Source organism: Eucyclogobius newberryi, unplaced genomic scaffold (genome assembly GCF_026437365.1).
Source record: "Eucyclogobius newberryi isolate DKJ021-1_F unplaced genomic scaffold, fEucNew1.0.hap1 SCAF_20, whole genome shotgun sequence".
In the NCBI taxonomy this organism is placed as follows: Eukaryota; Metazoa; Chordata; class Actinopteri; order Gobiiformes; family Gobiidae; genus Eucyclogobius; species Eucyclogobius newberryi.
Genome location: NW_027315835.1, coordinates 20,318,524 through 20,334,650, shown reverse-complemented (window position 1 = coordinate 20,334,650; position 16,127 = coordinate 20,318,524). Strand labels below are relative to the sequence as shown.

General features: G+C 36.5%; 1 protein-coding gene and 9 non-coding genes across 10 annotated transcripts in view; all 10 read right to left on the bottom strand.

Annotated features, from left to right (window-relative positions):
* Nucleotides 1–16,127, bottom strand: part of msrb1b (methionine sulfoxide reductase B1b) — a 66,236-nt gene that overhangs the window by 11,386 nt on the left and 38,723 nt on the right. The window lies entirely within an intron of this gene.
* trnai-uau (transfer RNA isoleucine (anticodon UAU)) lies at nt 33–126 on the bottom strand. The gene is made up of 2 exons: nt 89–126; nt 33–68 (listed from the first exon to the last, which is right to left on the bottom strand). It is a non-coding gene; the product is annotated as a tRNA-Ile (tRNA).
* Nucleotides 1,667–1,760, bottom strand: trnai-uau (transfer RNA isoleucine (anticodon UAU)). The gene is made up of 2 exons: nt 1,723–1,760; nt 1,667–1,702 (listed from the first exon to the last, which is right to left on the bottom strand). It is a non-coding gene; the product is annotated as a tRNA-Ile (tRNA).
* On the bottom strand, nt 3,314–3,407 carry trnai-uau (transfer RNA isoleucine (anticodon UAU)). The gene is made up of 2 exons: nt 3,370–3,407; nt 3,314–3,349 (listed from the first exon to the last, which is right to left on the bottom strand). It is a non-coding gene; the product is annotated as a tRNA-Ile (tRNA).
* trnai-uau (transfer RNA isoleucine (anticodon UAU)) lies at nt 4,961–5,054 on the bottom strand. Its single transcript has 2 exons — nt 5,017–5,054; nt 4,961–4,996 (listed from the first exon to the last, which is right to left on the bottom strand). It is a non-coding gene; the product is annotated as a tRNA-Ile (tRNA).
* Nucleotides 6,606–6,699, bottom strand: trnai-uau (transfer RNA isoleucine (anticodon UAU)). Its single transcript has 2 exons — nt 6,662–6,699; nt 6,606–6,641 (listed from the first exon to the last, which is right to left on the bottom strand). It is a non-coding gene; the product is annotated as a tRNA-Ile (tRNA).
* On the bottom strand, nt 8,252–8,345 carry trnai-uau (transfer RNA isoleucine (anticodon UAU)). The gene is made up of 2 exons: nt 8,308–8,345; nt 8,252–8,287 (listed from the first exon to the last, which is right to left on the bottom strand). It is a non-coding gene; the product is annotated as a tRNA-Ile (tRNA).
* trnai-uau (transfer RNA isoleucine (anticodon UAU)) lies at nt 11,505–11,598 on the bottom strand. The gene is made up of 2 exons: nt 11,561–11,598; nt 11,505–11,540 (listed from the first exon to the last, which is right to left on the bottom strand). It is a non-coding gene; the product is annotated as a tRNA-Ile (tRNA).
* On the bottom strand, nt 13,149–13,242 carry trnai-uau (transfer RNA isoleucine (anticodon UAU)). Its single transcript has 2 exons — nt 13,205–13,242; nt 13,149–13,184 (listed from the first exon to the last, which is right to left on the bottom strand). It is a non-coding gene; the product is annotated as a tRNA-Ile (tRNA).
* On the bottom strand, nt 14,795–14,888 carry trnai-uau (transfer RNA isoleucine (anticodon UAU)). The gene is made up of 2 exons: nt 14,851–14,888; nt 14,795–14,830 (listed from the first exon to the last, which is right to left on the bottom strand). It is a non-coding gene; the product is annotated as a tRNA-Ile (tRNA).

The window sequence follows — 16,127 nt, the reverse complement described above, 5'->3', positions numbered from 1 at the left end:
ATTAGCTCTTGCAAACTTGACATTAAAGATTTTGCTCCAGGTGAGGCTCAAACTCACAACCTCGGCATCACTTTGCAGGTTACTGTCTTATAAGTACCGCGTGCTGACCGATTGCGCCACTGGAGCCTGTATTGACAATAGATCAGACATTTTCAACAATGTACAAATCAGAATCAGAAAGATTATTTGCATGATTGCAAGATGGTAATTTTGTTTTGACGAATGAAGTGTGGGAAAACATGTGTACTTCAAAATATATAAAATCCGACAAAGTTTCAGGTTTGGAGAGAGTCATAAAGAATGAAAAAAAAGTCACATACGGACCACACTTGGAAATGGACAAATTTGACATAAATGGGACCCATATCATGGACCTTGTGTGCCTGAAACTTTTTTTTTAATTATTGTTTGCCTTCCTAAATTTGCACTTGAATTTGAACCGATCCTTCTTTTTTTTTACGCCATTTTGTCTTGTCTTTTTTTTTTCTTCTTAATTTCTTTCTCAAAGGAAAAGGTTGATTGCCACTGTCGTTGAACCAAAACACATAATCTGGAACTATATCGGCTTCATCCACCAGCAGCAAGAGGTTAGAAAACTTGTACATTCTACCATTATTGCATTTAATTAAAGACACCAGCTGCACTTGTATATGTGACCAGACCACATTGTTTTAGGCTGAGTTAACGTGGATTAATTGTTAGCCGAAGGAGTCATTGATAACAATAACTTCAAAAAAAAATTATATTTGGGTACATTAATTTTACATGTTGCACAAAGCTATATTAGCTCTTGCAACCTTAATATTAAAGATGTTGCTTCAGGTGAGACTTGAACTCCCAACCTCGGCATCACTCAGCAGGTTACTGTCTTATAAGTACCACGCGCTGACCGATTGTACCACTGGAGCTTGGATCTTTAGGGAATTACCATACAAATCAGAATCATAAAAGATCGATTGAAAAGATGGTAATTTTGTTTTGACGGATGAAGAGTGGGAAAACATGTGTATTTCACAATATATAAAATCCCACAAAGTTTCAGGTTTGGAGGGAGTTATGTTGGAAGAATGTAACTCGCTCTTTTATAACCCAAAGTGTCAAAGTGCACATTATTCACGGGGAGGGGTGAATGTTGGAGGGATTGTGGTTGCTAAGAGGCTCACCATTGTCATGTGTTCTAGGACTGTTTTGTTGCACAAAAATATTGGACAGAAATTAACAATGCACTGCAAACTGTTTTTGACATCCCCATTGGTTTTAGAACTATAGAAAAAACTATACAAAAAGGTCAACAGCACCAAAATGCCTTTTTCTAGAGATCTGACACTTTAATCAGTTATAGTCAACATGATAAACAGCAAGTACAGTGAATAGCATAAGTACATAATGAAGCATGTCTAACTTAACAAATTGACAATATTCAGGCAAGACTAAAAAAGAGATGTTTTGTCTATGTTTGGGTTTCTATCTGTGTAAGTTCTGAGGCCCTGACAGTGTTTATGTGCACGTACATGTGACCAGACCACGTTGTTTTAGACTGAGTTTTAGTTGTAAGCCGAAGGAGTCATTGCTGACAATAACTTTTAAACATTTTATACTTGGGTACATTAATTTTACGTTCTGAACAACGCAATATTAGCTCTTGCAAACTTGACATTAAAGATTTTGCTCCAGGTGAGGCTCGAACTTACAACCTCGGCATCACTTTGCAGGTTACTGTCTTATAAGTACCGCGCGCTGACCGATTGCGCCACTGGAGCCTGTATTGACAATAGATCAGACATTTTCAACAATGTACAAATCAGAATCAGAAAGATTATTTGCATGATTGCAAGATGGTAATTTTGTTTTGACGAATGAAGTGTGGGAAAACATGTGTACTTCAAAATATATAAAATCCGACAAAGTTTCAGGTTTGGAGAGAGTCATAAAGAATGAAAAAAAAGTCACATACGGACCACACTTGGAAATGGACAAATTTGACATAAATGGGACCCATATCATGGACCTTGTGTGCCTGAAACTTTTTTTTTTATTATTGTTTGCCTTCCTAAATTTGCACTTGAATTTGAACCGATCCTTCTTTTTTTTTTACGCCATTTTGTCTTGTCTTTTTTCTTGTCTTTTTTTTTTCTTCTTAATTTCTTTCTCAAAGGAAAAGGTTGATTGCCACTGTCGTTGAACCAAAACACATAATCTGGAACTATATCGGCTTCATCCACCAGCAGCAAGAGGTTAGAAAACTTGTACATTCTACCATTATTGCATTTAATTAAAGACACCAGCTGCACTTGTATATGTGACCAGACCACATTGTTTTAGGCTGAGTTAACGTGGATTAATTGTTAGCCGAAGGAGTCATTGATAACAATAACTTCAAAAAAAAATTATATTTGGGTACATTAATTTTACATGTTGCACAAAGCTATATTAGCTCTTGCAACCTTAATATTAAAGATGTTGCTTCAGGTGAGACTTGAACTCCCAACCTCGGCATCACTCAGCAGGTTACTGTCTTATAAGTACCACGCGCTGACCGATTGTACCACTGGAGCTTGGATCTTTAGGGAATTACCATACAAATCAGAATCATAAAAGATCGATTGAAAAGATGGTAATTTTGTTTTGACGGATGAAGAGTGGGAAAACATGTGTATTTCACAATATATAAAATCCCACAAAGTTTCAGGTTTGGAGGGAGTTATGTTGGAAGAATGTAACTCGCTCTTTTATAACCCAAAGTGTCAAAGTGCACATTATTCACGGGGAGGGGTGAATGTTGGAGGGATTGTGGTTGCTAAGAGGCTCACCATTGTCATGTGTTCTAGGACTGTTTTGTTGCACAAAAATATTGGACAGAAATTAACAATGCACTGCAAACTGTTTTTGACATCCCCATTGGTTTTAGAACTATAGAAAAAACTATACAAAAAGGTCAACAGCACCAAAATGCCTTTTTCTAGAGATCTGACACTTTAATCAGTTATAGTCAACATGATAAACAGCAAGTACAGTGAATAGCATAAGTACATAATGAAGCATGTCTAACTTAACAAATTGACAATATTCAGGCAAGACTAAAAAAGAGATGTTTTGTCTATGTTTGGGTTTCTATCTGTGTAAGTTCTGAGGCCCTGACAGTGTTTATGTGCACGTACATGTGACCAGACCACGTTGTTTTAGACTGAGTTTTAGTTGTAAGCCGAAGGAGTCATTGCTGACAATAACTTTTAAACATTTTATACTTGGGTACATTAATTTTACGTTCTGAACAACGCAATATTAGCTCTTGCAAACTTGACATTAAAGATTTTGCTCCAGGTGAGGCTCGAACTTACAACCTCGGCATCACTTTGCAGGTTACTTTCTTATAAGTACCGCGTGCTGACCGATTGCGCCACTGGAGCCTGTATTGACAATAGATCAGACATTTTCAACAATGTACAAATCAGAATCAGAAAGATTATTTGCATGATTGCAAGATGGTAATTTTGTTTTGACGAATGAAGTGTGGGAAAACATGTGTACTTCAAAATATATAAAATCCGACAAAGTTTCAGGTTTGGAGAGAGTCATAAAGAATGAAAAAAAAGTCACATACGGACCACACTTGGAAATGGACAAATTTGACATAAATGGGACCCATATCATGGACCTTGTGTGCCTGAAACTTTTTTTTTTATTATTGTTTGCCTTCCTAAATTTGCACTTGAATTTGAACCGATCCTTCTTTTTTTTTTACGCCATTTTGTCTTGTCTTTTTTCTTGTCTTTTTTTTTTCTTCTTAATTTCTTTCTCAAAGGAAAAGGTTGATTGCCACTGTCGTTGAACCAAAACACATAATCTGGAACTATATCGGCTTCATCCACCAGCAGCAAGAGGTTAGAAAACTTGTACATTCTACCATTATTGCATTTAATTAAAGACACCAGCTGCACTTGTATATGTGACCAGACCACATTGTTTTAGGCTGAGTTAACGTGGATTAATTGTTAGCCGAAGGAGTCATTGATAACAATAACTTCAAAAAAAAATTATATTTGGGTACATTAATTTTACATGTTGCACAAAGCTATATTAGCTCTTGCAACCTTAATATTAAAGATGTTGCTTCAGGTGAGACTTGAACTCCCAACCTCGGCATCACTCAGCAGGTTACTGTCTTATAAGTACCACACGCTGACCGATTGTACCACTGGAGCTTGGATATTTATGGAATTACCATACAAATCAGAATCATAAAAGATCGATTGAAAAGATGGTAATTTTGTTTTGACGGATGAAGAGTGGGAAAACATGTGTATTTCACAATATATAAAATCCCACAAAGTTTCAGGTTTGGAGGGAGTTATGTTGGAAGAATGTAACTCGCTCTTTTATAACCCAAAGTGTCAAAGTGCACATTATTCACGGGGAGGGGTGAATGTTGGAGGGATTGTGGTTGCTAAGAGGCTCACCATTGTCATGTGTTCTAGGACTGTTTTGTTGCACAAAAATATTGGACAGAAATTAACAATGCACTGCAGACTGTTTTTGACATCCCCATTGGTTTTAGAACTATACAAAAAACTATACAAAAAGGTCAACAGCACCAAAATGCCTTTTTCTAGAGATCTGACACTTTAATCAGTTATAGTCAACATGATAAACAGCAAGTACAGTGAATAGCATAAGTACATAATGAAGCATGTCTTCCTTAACAAATTGACAATATTCAGGCAAGACTAAAAAAGAGATGTTTTGTCTATGTTTGGGTTTCTATCTGTGTAAGTTCTGAGGCCCTGACAGTGTTTATGTGCACGTACATGTGACCAGACCACGTTGTTTTAGACTGAGTTTTAGTTGTAAGCCGAAGGAGTCATTGCTGACAATAACTTTTAAACATTTTATACTTGGGTACATTAATTTTACGTTCTGAACAACGCAATATTAGCTCTTGCAAACTTGACATTAAAGATTTTGCTCCAGGTGAGGCTCGAACTCACAACCTCGGCATCACTTTGCAGGTTACTGTCTTATAAGTACCGCGCGCTGACCGATTGCGCCACTGGAGCCTGTATTGACAATAGATCAGACATTTTCAACAATGTACAAATCAGAATCAGAAAGATTATTTGCATGATTGCAAGATGGTAATTTTGTTTTGACGAATGAAGTGTGGGAAAACATGTGTACTTCAAAATATATAAAATCCGACAAAGTTTCAGGTTTGGAGAGAGTCATAAAGAATGAAAAAAAAGTCACATACGGACCACACTTGGAAATGGACAAATTTGACATAAATGGGACCCATATCATGGACCTTGTGTGCCTGAAACTTTTTTTTTAATTATTGTTTGCCTTCCTAAATTTGCGCTTGAATTTGAACCGATCCTTCTTTTTTTTTACGCCATTTTGTCTTGTCTTTTTTCTTGTCTTTTTTTTTCTTCTTAATTTCTTTCTCAAAGGAAAAGGTTGATTGCCACTTTCGTTGAACCAAAACACATAATCTGGAACTATATCGGCTTCATCCACCAGCAGCAAGAGGTTAGAAAACTTGTACATTCTACCATTATTGCATTTAATTAAAGACACCAGCTGCACTTGTATATGTGACCAGACCACATTGTTTTAGGCTGAGTTAACGTGGATTAATTGTTAGCCGAAGGAGTCATTGATAACAATAACTTCTAAAAAAAATTATATTTGGGTACATTAATTTTACATGTTGCACAAAGCTATATTAGCTCTTGCAACCTTAATATTAAAGATGTTGCTTCAGGTGAGACTTGAACTCCCAACCTCGGCATCACTCAGCAGGTTACTGTCTTATAAGTACCACACGCTGACCGATTGTACCACTGGAGCTTGGATATTTATGGAATTACCATACAAATCAGAATCATAAAAGATCGATTGAAAAGATGGTAATTTTGTTTTGACGGATGAAGAGTGGGAAAACATGTGTATTTCACAATATATAAAATCCCACAAAGTTTCAGGTTTGGAGGGAGTTATGTTGGAAGAATGTAACTCGCTCTTTTATAACCCAAAGTGTCAAAGTGCACATTATTCACGGGGAGGGGTGAATGTTGGAGGGATTGTGGTTGCTAAGAGGCTCACCATTGTCATGTGTTCTAGGACTGTTTTGTTGCACAAAAATATTGGACAGAAATTAACAATGCACTGCAGACTGTTTTTGACATCCCCATTGGTTTTAGAATTATACAAAAAACTATACAAAAAGGTCAACAGCACCAAAATGCCTTTTTCTAGAGATCTGACACTTTAATCAGTTATAGTCAACATGATAAACAGCAAGTACAGTGAATAGCATAAGTACATAATGAAGCATGTCTTCCTTAACAAATTGACAATATTCAGGCAAGACTAAAAAAGAGATGTTTTGTCTATGTTTGGGTTTCTATCTGTGTAAGTTCTGAGGCCCTGACAGTGTTTATGTGCATGTACATGTGACCAGACCACGTTGTTTTAGACTGAGTTTTAGTTGTAAGCCGAAGGAGTCATTGCTGACAATAACTTTTAAACATTTTATACTTGGGTACATTAATTTTACGTTCTGAACAACGCAATATTAGCTCTTGCAAACTTGACATTAAAGATTTTGCTCCAGGTGAGGCTCAAACTCACAACCTCGGCATCACTTTGCAGGTTACTGTCTTATAAGTACCGCGCGCTGACCGATTGCGCCACTGGAGCCTGTATTGACAATAGATCAGACATTTTCAACAATGTACAAATCAGAATCAGAAAGATTATTTGCATGATTGCAAGATGGTAATTTTGTTTTGACGAATGAAGTGTGGGAAAACATGTGTACTTCAAAATATATAAAATCCGACAAAGTTTCAGGTTTGGAGAGAGTCATAAAGAATGAAAAAAAAGTCACATACGGACCACACTTGGAAATGGACAAATTTGACATAAATGGGACCCATATCATGGACCTTGTGTGCCTGAAACTTTTTTTTTAATTATTGTTTGCCTTCCTAAATTTGCACTTGAATTTGAACCGATCCTTCTTTTTTTTTACGCCATTTTGTCTTGTCTTTTTTCTTGTCTTTTTTTTTTCTTCTTAATTTCTTTCTCAAAGGAAAAGGTTGATTGCCACTGTCGTTGAACCAAAACACATAATCTGGAACTATATCGGCTTCATCCACCAGCAGCAAGAGGTTAGAAAACTTGTACATTCTACCATTATTGCATTTAATTAAAGACACCAGCTGCACTTGTATATGTGACCAGACCACATTGTTTTAGGCTGAGTTAACGTGGATTAATTGTTAGCCGAAGGAGTCATTGATAACAATAACTTCAAAAAAAAATTATATTTGGGTACATTAATTTTACATGTTGCACAAAGCTATATTAGCTCTTGCAACCTTAATATTAAAGATGTTGCTCCAGGTGAGACTTGAACTCCCAACCTCGGCATCACTCAGCAGGTTACTGTCTTATAAGTACCACGCGCTGACCGATTGTACCACTGGAGCTTGGATCTTTATGGAATTACCATACAAATCAGAATCATAAAAGATCGATTGAAAAGATGGTAATTTTGTTTTGACGGATGAAGAGTGGGAAAACATGTGTATTTCACAATATATAAAATCCCACAAAGTTTCAGGTTTGGAGGGAGTTATGTTGGAAGAATGTAACTCGCTCTTTTATAACCCAAAGTGTCAAAGTGCACATTATTCACGGGGAGGGGTGAATGTTGGAGGGATTGTGGTTGCTAAGAGGCTCACCATTGTCATGTGTTCTAGGACTGTTTTGTTGCACAAAAATATTGGACAGAAATTAACAATGCACTGCAGACTGTTTTTGACATCCCCATTGGTTTTAGAATTATACAAAAAACTATACAAAAAGGTCAACAGCACCAAAATGCCTTTTTCTAGAGATCTGACACTTTAATCAGTTATAGTCAACATGATAAACAGCAAGTACAGTGAATAGCATAAGTACATAATGAAGCATGTCTTCCTTAACAAATTGACAATATTCAGGCAAGACTAAAAAAGAGATGTTTTGTCTATGTTTGGGTTTCTATCTGTGTAAGTTCTGAGGCCCTGACAGTGTTTATGTGCACGTACATGTGACCAGACCACGTTGTTTTAGACTGAGTTTTAGTTGTAAGCCGAAGGAGTCATTGCTGACAATAACTTTTAAACATTTTATACTTGGGTACATTAATTTTACGTTCTGAACAACGCAATATTAGCTCTTGCAAACTTGACATTAAAGATTTTGCTCCAGGTGAGGCTCAAACTCACAACCTCGGCATCACTTTGCAGGTTACTGTCTTATAAGTACCGCGCGCTGACCGATTGCGCCACTGGAGCCTGTATTGACAATAGATCAGACATTTTCAACAATGTACAAATCAGAATCAGAAAGATTATTTGCATGATTGCAAGATGGTAATTTTGTTTTGACGAATGAAGTGTGGGAAAACATGTGTACTTCAAAATATATAAAATCCGACAAAGTTTCAGGTTTGGAGAGAGTCATAAAGAATGAAAAAAAAGTCACATACGGACCACACTTGGAAATGGACAAATTTGACATAAATGGGACCCATATCATGGACCTTGTGTGCCTGAAACTTTTTTTTTAATTATTGTTTGCCTTCCTAAATTTGCACTTGAATTTGAACCGATCCTTCTTTTTTTTTACGCCATTTTGTCTTGTCTTTTTTCTTGTCTTTTTTTTTTCTTCTTAATTTCTTTCTCAAAGGAAAAGGTTGATTGCCACTGTCGTTGAACCAAAACACATAATCTGGAACTATATCGGCTTCATCCACCAGCAGCAAGAGGTTAGAAAACTTGTACATTCTACCATTATTGCATTTAATTAAAGACACCAGCTGCACTTGTATATGTGACCAGACCACATTGTTTTAGGCTGAGTTAACGTGGATTAATTGTTAGCCGAAGGAGTCATTGATAACAATAACTTCAAAAAAAAATTATATTTGGGTACATTAATTTTACATGTTGCACAAAGCTATATTAGCTCTTGCAACCTTAATATTAAAGATGTTGCTCCAGGTGAGACTTGAACTCCCAACCTCGGCATCACTCAGCAGGTTACTGTCTTATAAGTACCACGCGCTGACCGATTGTACCACTGGAGCTTGGATCTTTATGGAATTACCATACAAATCAGAATCATAAAAGATCGATTGAAAAGATGGTAATTTTGTTTTGACGGATGAAGAGTGGGAAAACATGTGTATTTCACAATATATAAAATCCCACAAAGTTTCAGGTTTGGAGGGAGTTATGTTGGAAGAATGTAACTCGCTCTTTTATAACCCAAAGTGTCAAAGTGCACATTATTCACGGGGAGGGGTGAATGTTGGAGGGATTGTGGTTGCTAAGAGGCTCACCATTGTCATGTGTTCTAGGACTGTTTTGTTGCACAAAAATATTGGACAGAAATTAACAATGCACTGCAGACTGTTTTTGACATCCCCATTGGTTTTAGAACTATACAAAAAACTATACAAAAAGGTCAACAGCACCAAAATGCCTTTTTCTAGAGATCTGACACTTTAATCAGTTATAGTCAACATGATAAACAGCAAGTACAGTGAATAGCATAAGTACATAATGAAGCATGTCTTCCTTAACAAATTGACAATATTCAGGCAAGACTAAAAAAGAGATGTTTTGTCTATGTTTGGGTTTCTATCTGTGTAAGTTCTGAGGCCCTGACAGTGTTTATGTGCACGTACATGTGACCAGACCACGTTGTTTTAGACTGAGTTTTAGTTGTAAGCCGAAGGAGTCATTGCTGACAATAACTTTTAAACATTTTATACTTGGGTACATTAATTTTACGTTCTGAACAATGCAATATTAGCTCTTGCAAACTTGACATTAAAGATTTTGCTCCAGGTGAGGCTCGAACTCACAACCTCGCTGACCGATTGCGCCACTGGAGCCTGTATTGACAATAGATCAGACATTTTCAACAATGTACAAATCAGAATCAGAAAGATTATTTGCATGATTGCAAGATGGTAATTTTGTTTTGACGGATGAAGTGTGGGAAAACATGTGTACTTCAAAATATATAAAATCCGACAAAGTTTCAGGTTTGGAGAGAGTCATAAAGAATGAAAAAAAAGTCACATACGGACCACACTTGGAAATGGACAAATTTGACATAAATGGGACCCATATCATGGACCTTGTGTGCCTGAAACTTTTTTTTTAATTATTGTTTGCCTTCCTAAATTTGCACTTGAATTTGAACCGATCCTTCATTTTTTTTACGCCATTTTGTCTTGTCTTTTTTCTTGTCTTTTTTTTTTCTTCTTAATTTCTTTCTCAAAGGAAAAGGTTGATTGCCACTGTCGTTGAACCAAAACACATAATCTGGAACTATATCGGCTTCATCCACCAGCAGCAAGAGGTTAGAAAACTTGTACATTCTACCATTATTGCATTTAATTAAAGACACCAGCTGCACTTGTATATGTGACCAGACCACATTGTTTTAGGCTGAGTTAACGTGGTTTAATTGTTAGCCGAAGGAGTCATTGATAACAATAACTTCAAAAAAAAATTATATTTGGGTACATAAATTTTACATGTTGCACAAAGCTATATTAGCTCTTGCAACCTTAATATTAAAGATGTTGCTCCAGGTGAGGCTTGAACTCCCAACCTCGGCATCACTCAGCAGGTTACTGTCTTATAACTACCACGCGCTGACCGATTGTACCACTGGAGCTTGGATCTTTATGGAATTACCATACAAATCAGAATCATAAAAGATCGATTGCAAAGATGGTAATTTTGTTTTGACGGATGAAGAGTGGGAAAACATGTGTATTTCACAATATATAAAATCCCACAAAGTTTCAGGTTTGGAGGGAGTTATGTTGGAAGAATGTAACTCGCTCTTTTATAACCCAAAGTGTCAAAGTGCACATTATTCACGGGGAGGGGTGAATGTTGGAGGGATTGTGGTTGCTAAGAGGCTCACCATTGTCATGTGTTCTAGGACTGTTTTGTTGCACAAAAATATTGGACAGAAATTAACAATGCACTGCAGACTGTTTTTGACATCCCCATTGGTTTTAGAACTATACAAAAAACTATACAAAAAGGTCAACAGCACCAAAATGCCTTTTTCTAGAGATCTGACACTTTAATCAGTTATAGTCAACATGATAAACAGCAAGTACAGTGAATAGCATAAGTACATAATGAAGCATGTCTTCCTTAACAAATTGACAATATTCAGGCAAGACTAAAAAAGAGATGTTTTGTCTATGTTTGGGTTTCTATCTGTGTAAGTTCTGAGGCCCTGACAGTGTTTATGTGCACGTACATGTGACCAGACCACGTTGTTTTAGACTGAGTTTTAGTTGTAAGCCGAAGGAGTCATTGCTGACAATAACTTTTAAACATTTTATACTTGGGTACATTAATTTTACGTTCTGAACAACGCAATATTAGCTCTTGCAAACTTGACATTAAAGATTTTGCTCCAGGTGAGGCTCGAACTCACAACCTCGGCATCACTTTGCAGGTTACTGTCTTATATGTACCACGCGCTGACCGATTGCGCCACTGGAGCCTGTATTGACAATAGATCAGACATTTTCAACAATGTACAAATCAGAATCAGAAAGATTATTTGCATGATTGCAAGATGGTAATTTTGTTTTGACGAATGAAGTGTGGGAAAACATGTGTACTTCAAAATATATAAAATCCGACAAAGTTTCAGGTTTGGAGAGAGTCATAAAGAATGAAAAAAAAGTCACATACGGACCACACTTGGAAATGGACAAATTTGACATAAATGGGACCCATATCATGGACCTTGTGTGCCTGAAACTTTTTTTTTAATTATTGTTTGCCTTCCTAAATTTGCGCTTGAATTTGAACCGATCCTTCTTTTTTTTTACGCCATTTTGTCTTGTCTTTTTTCTTGTCTTTTTTTTTCTTCTTAATTTCTTTCTCAAAGGAAAAGGTTGATTGCCACTTTCGTTGAACCAAAACACATAATCTGGAACTATATCGCCTTCATCCACCAGCAGCAAGAGGTTAGAAAACTTGTACATTCTACCATTATTGCATTTAATTAAAGACACCAGCTGCACTTGTATATGTGACCAGACCACATTGTTTTAGGCTGAGTTAACGTGGATTAATTGTTAGCCGAAGGAGTCATTGATAACAATAACTTCTAAAAAAATTATATTTGGGTACATTAATTTTACATGTTGCACAAAGCTATATTAGCTCTTGCAACCTTAATATTAAAGATGTTACTCGAGGTGAGGCTTGAACTCCCAACCTCGGCATCACTCAGCAGGTTACTGTCTTATAAGTACCACGCGCTGACCGATTGTACCACTGGAGCTTGGATCTTTATGGAATTACCATACAAATCAGAATCATAAAAGATCGATTGAAAAGATGGTAATTTTGTTTTGACGGATGAAGAGTAGGAAAACATGTGTATTTCACAATATATAAAATCCCACAAAGTTTCAGGTTTGGAGGGAGTTATGTTGGAAGAATGTAACTCGCTCTTTTATAACCCAAAGTGTCAAAGTGCACATTATTCACGGGGAGGGGTGAATGTTGGAGGGATTGTGGTTGCTAAGAGGCTCACCATTGTCATGTGTTCTAGGACTGTTTTGTTGCACAAAAATATTGGACAGAAATTAACAATGCACTGCAGACTGTTTTTGACATCCCCATTGGTTTTAGAACTATACAAAAAACTATACAAAAAGGTCAACAGCACCAAAATGCCTTTTTCTAGAGATCTGACACTTTAATCAGTTATAGTCAACATGATAAACAGCAAGTACAGTGAATAGCATAAGTACATAATGAAGCATGTCTTCCTTAACAAATTGACAATATTCAGGCAAGACTAAAAAAGAGATGTTTTGTCTATGTTTGGGTTTCTATCTGTTTAAGTTCTGAGGCCCTGACAGTGTTTATGTGCACGTACATGTGACCAGACCACGTTGTTTTAGACTGAGTTTTAGTTGTAAGCCGAAGGAGTCATTGCTGACAATAACTTTTAAACATTTTATACTTGGGTACATTAATTTTACGTTTTGAACAACGCAATATTAGCTCTTGCAAACTTGACATTAAAGATTTTGCTCCAGGTGAGGCTCGAACTTACAACCTCGGCATCACTTTGCAGGTTACTGTCTTATAAGTACCGCGTGCTGACCGATTGCGCCACTGGAGCCTGTATTGACAATAGATCAGACATTTTCAACAATGTACAAATCAGAATCAGAAAGATTATTTGCATGATTGCAAGATGGTAATTTTGTTTTGACGAATGAAGTGTGGGAAAACATGTGTACTTCAAAATATATAAAATCCGACAAAGTTTCAGGTTTGGAGAGAGTCATAAAGAATGAAAAAAAAGTCACATACGGACCACACTTGGAAATGGACAAATTTGACATAAATGGGACCCATATCATGGACCTTGTGTGCCTGAAACTTTTTTTTTTATTATTGTTTGCCTTCCTAAATTTGCACTTGAATTTGAACCGATCCTTCTTTTTTTTTACGCCATTTTGTCTTGTCTTTTTTCTTGTCTTTTTTTTTTCTTCTTAATTTCTTTCTCAAAGGAAAAGGTTGATTGCCACTGTCGTTGAACCAAAACACATAATCTGGAACTATATCGGCTTCATCCACCAGCAGCAAGAGGTTAGAAAACTTGTACATTCTACCATTATTGCATTTAATTAAAGACACCAGCTGCACTTGTATATGTGACCAGACCACATTGTTTTAGGCTGAGTTAACGTGGATTAATTGTTAGCCGAAGGAGTCATTGATAACAATAACTTCAAAAAAAAATTATATTTGGGTACATTAATTTTACATGTTGCACAAAGCTATATTAGCTCTTGCAACCTTAATATTAAAGATGTTACTCCAGGTGAGGCTTGAACTCCCAACCTCGGCATCACTCAGCAGGTTACTGTCTTATAAGTACCACGCGCTGACCGATTGTACCACTGGAGCTTGGATCTTTATGGAATTACCATACAAATCAGAATCATAAAAGATCGATTGAAAAGATGGTAATTTTGTTTTGACGGATGAAGAGTGGGAAAACATGTGTATTTCACAATATATAAAATCCCACAAAGTTTCAGGTTTGGAGGGAGTTATGTTGGAAGAATGTAACTCGCTCTTTTATAACCCAAAGTGTCAAAGTGCACATTATTCACGGGGAGGGGTGAATGTTGGAGGGATTGTGGTTGCTAAGAGGCTCACCATTGTCATGTGTTCTAGGACTGTTTTGTTGCACAAAAATATTGGACAGAAATTAACAATGCACTGCAGACTGTTTTTGACATCCCCATTGGTTTTAGAACTATACAAAAAACTATACAAAAAGGTCAACAGCACCAAAATGCCTTTTTCTAGAGATCTGACACTTTAATCAGTTATAGTCAACATGATAAACAGCAAGTACAGTGAATAGCATAAGTACATAATGAAGCATGTCTTCCTTAACAAATTGACAATATTCAGGCAAGACTAAAAAAGAGATGTTTTGTCTATGTTTGGGTTTCTATCTGTTTAAGTTCTGAGGCCCTGACAGTGTTTATGTGCACGTACATGTGACCAGACCACGTTGTTTTAGACTGAGTTTTAGTTGTAAGCCGAAGGAGTCATTGCTGACAATAACTTTTAAACATTTTATACTTGGGTACATTAATTTTACGTTCTGAACAACGCAATATTAGCTCTTGCAAACTTGACATTAAAGATTTTGCTCCAGGTGAGGCTCGAACTTACAACCTCGGCATCACTTTGCAGGTTACTGTCTTATAAGTACCGCGTGCTGACCGATTGCGCCACTGGAGCCTGTATTGACAATAGATCAGACATTTTCAACAATGTACAAATCAGAATCAGAAAGATTATTTGCATGATTGCAAGATGGTAATTTTGTTTTGACGAATGAAGTGTGGGAAAACATGTGTACTTCAAAATATATAAAATCCGACAAAGTTTCAGGTTTGGAGAGAGTCATAAAGAATGAAAAAAAAGTCACATACGGACCACACTTGGAAATGGACAAATTTGACATAAATGGGACCCATATCATGGACCTTGTGTGCCTGAAACTTTTTTTTTTATTATTGTTTGCCTTCCTAAATTTGCACTTGAATTTGAACCGATCCTTCTTTTTTTTTACGCCATTTTGTCTTGTCTTTTTTCTTGTCTTTTTTTTTTCTTCTTAATTTCTTTCTCAAAGGAAAAGGTTGATTGCCACTGTCGTTGAACCAAAACACATAATCTGGAACTATATCGGCTTCATCCACCAGCAGCAAGAGGTTAGAAAACTTGTACATTCTACCATTATTGCATTTAATTAAAGACACCAGCTGCACTTGTATATGTGACCAGACCACATTGTTTTAGGCTGAGTTAACGTGGATTAATTGTTAGCCGAAGGAGTCATTGATAACAATAACTTCAAAAAAAAATTATATTTGGGTACATTAATTTTACATGTTGCACAAAGCTATATTAGCTCTTGCAACCTTAATATTAAAGATGTTACTCCAGGTGAGGCTTGAACTCCCAACCTCGGCATCATTCAGCAGGTTACTGTCTTATAAGTACCACGCGCTGACCGATTGTACCACTGGAGCTTGGATCGTTATGGAATTACCATACAAATCAGAATCATAAAAGATCGATTGAAAAGATGGTAATTTTGTTTTGACGGATGAAGAGTGGGAAAACATGTGTATTTCACAATATATAAAATCCCACAAAGTTTCAGGTTTGGAGGGAGTTATGTTGGAAGAATGTAACTCGCTCTTTTATAACCCAAAGTGTCAAAGTGCACATTATTCACGGGGAGGGGTGAATGTTGGAGGGATTGTGGTTGCTAAGAGGCTCACCATTGTCATGTGTTCTAGGACTGTTTTGTTGCACAAAAATATTGGACAGAAATTAACAATGCACTGCAGACTGTTTTTGACATCCCCATTGGTTTTAGAACTATACAAAAAACTATACAAAAAGGTCAACAGCACCAAAATGCCTTTTTCTAGAGATCTGACACTTTAATCAGTTATAGTCAACATGATA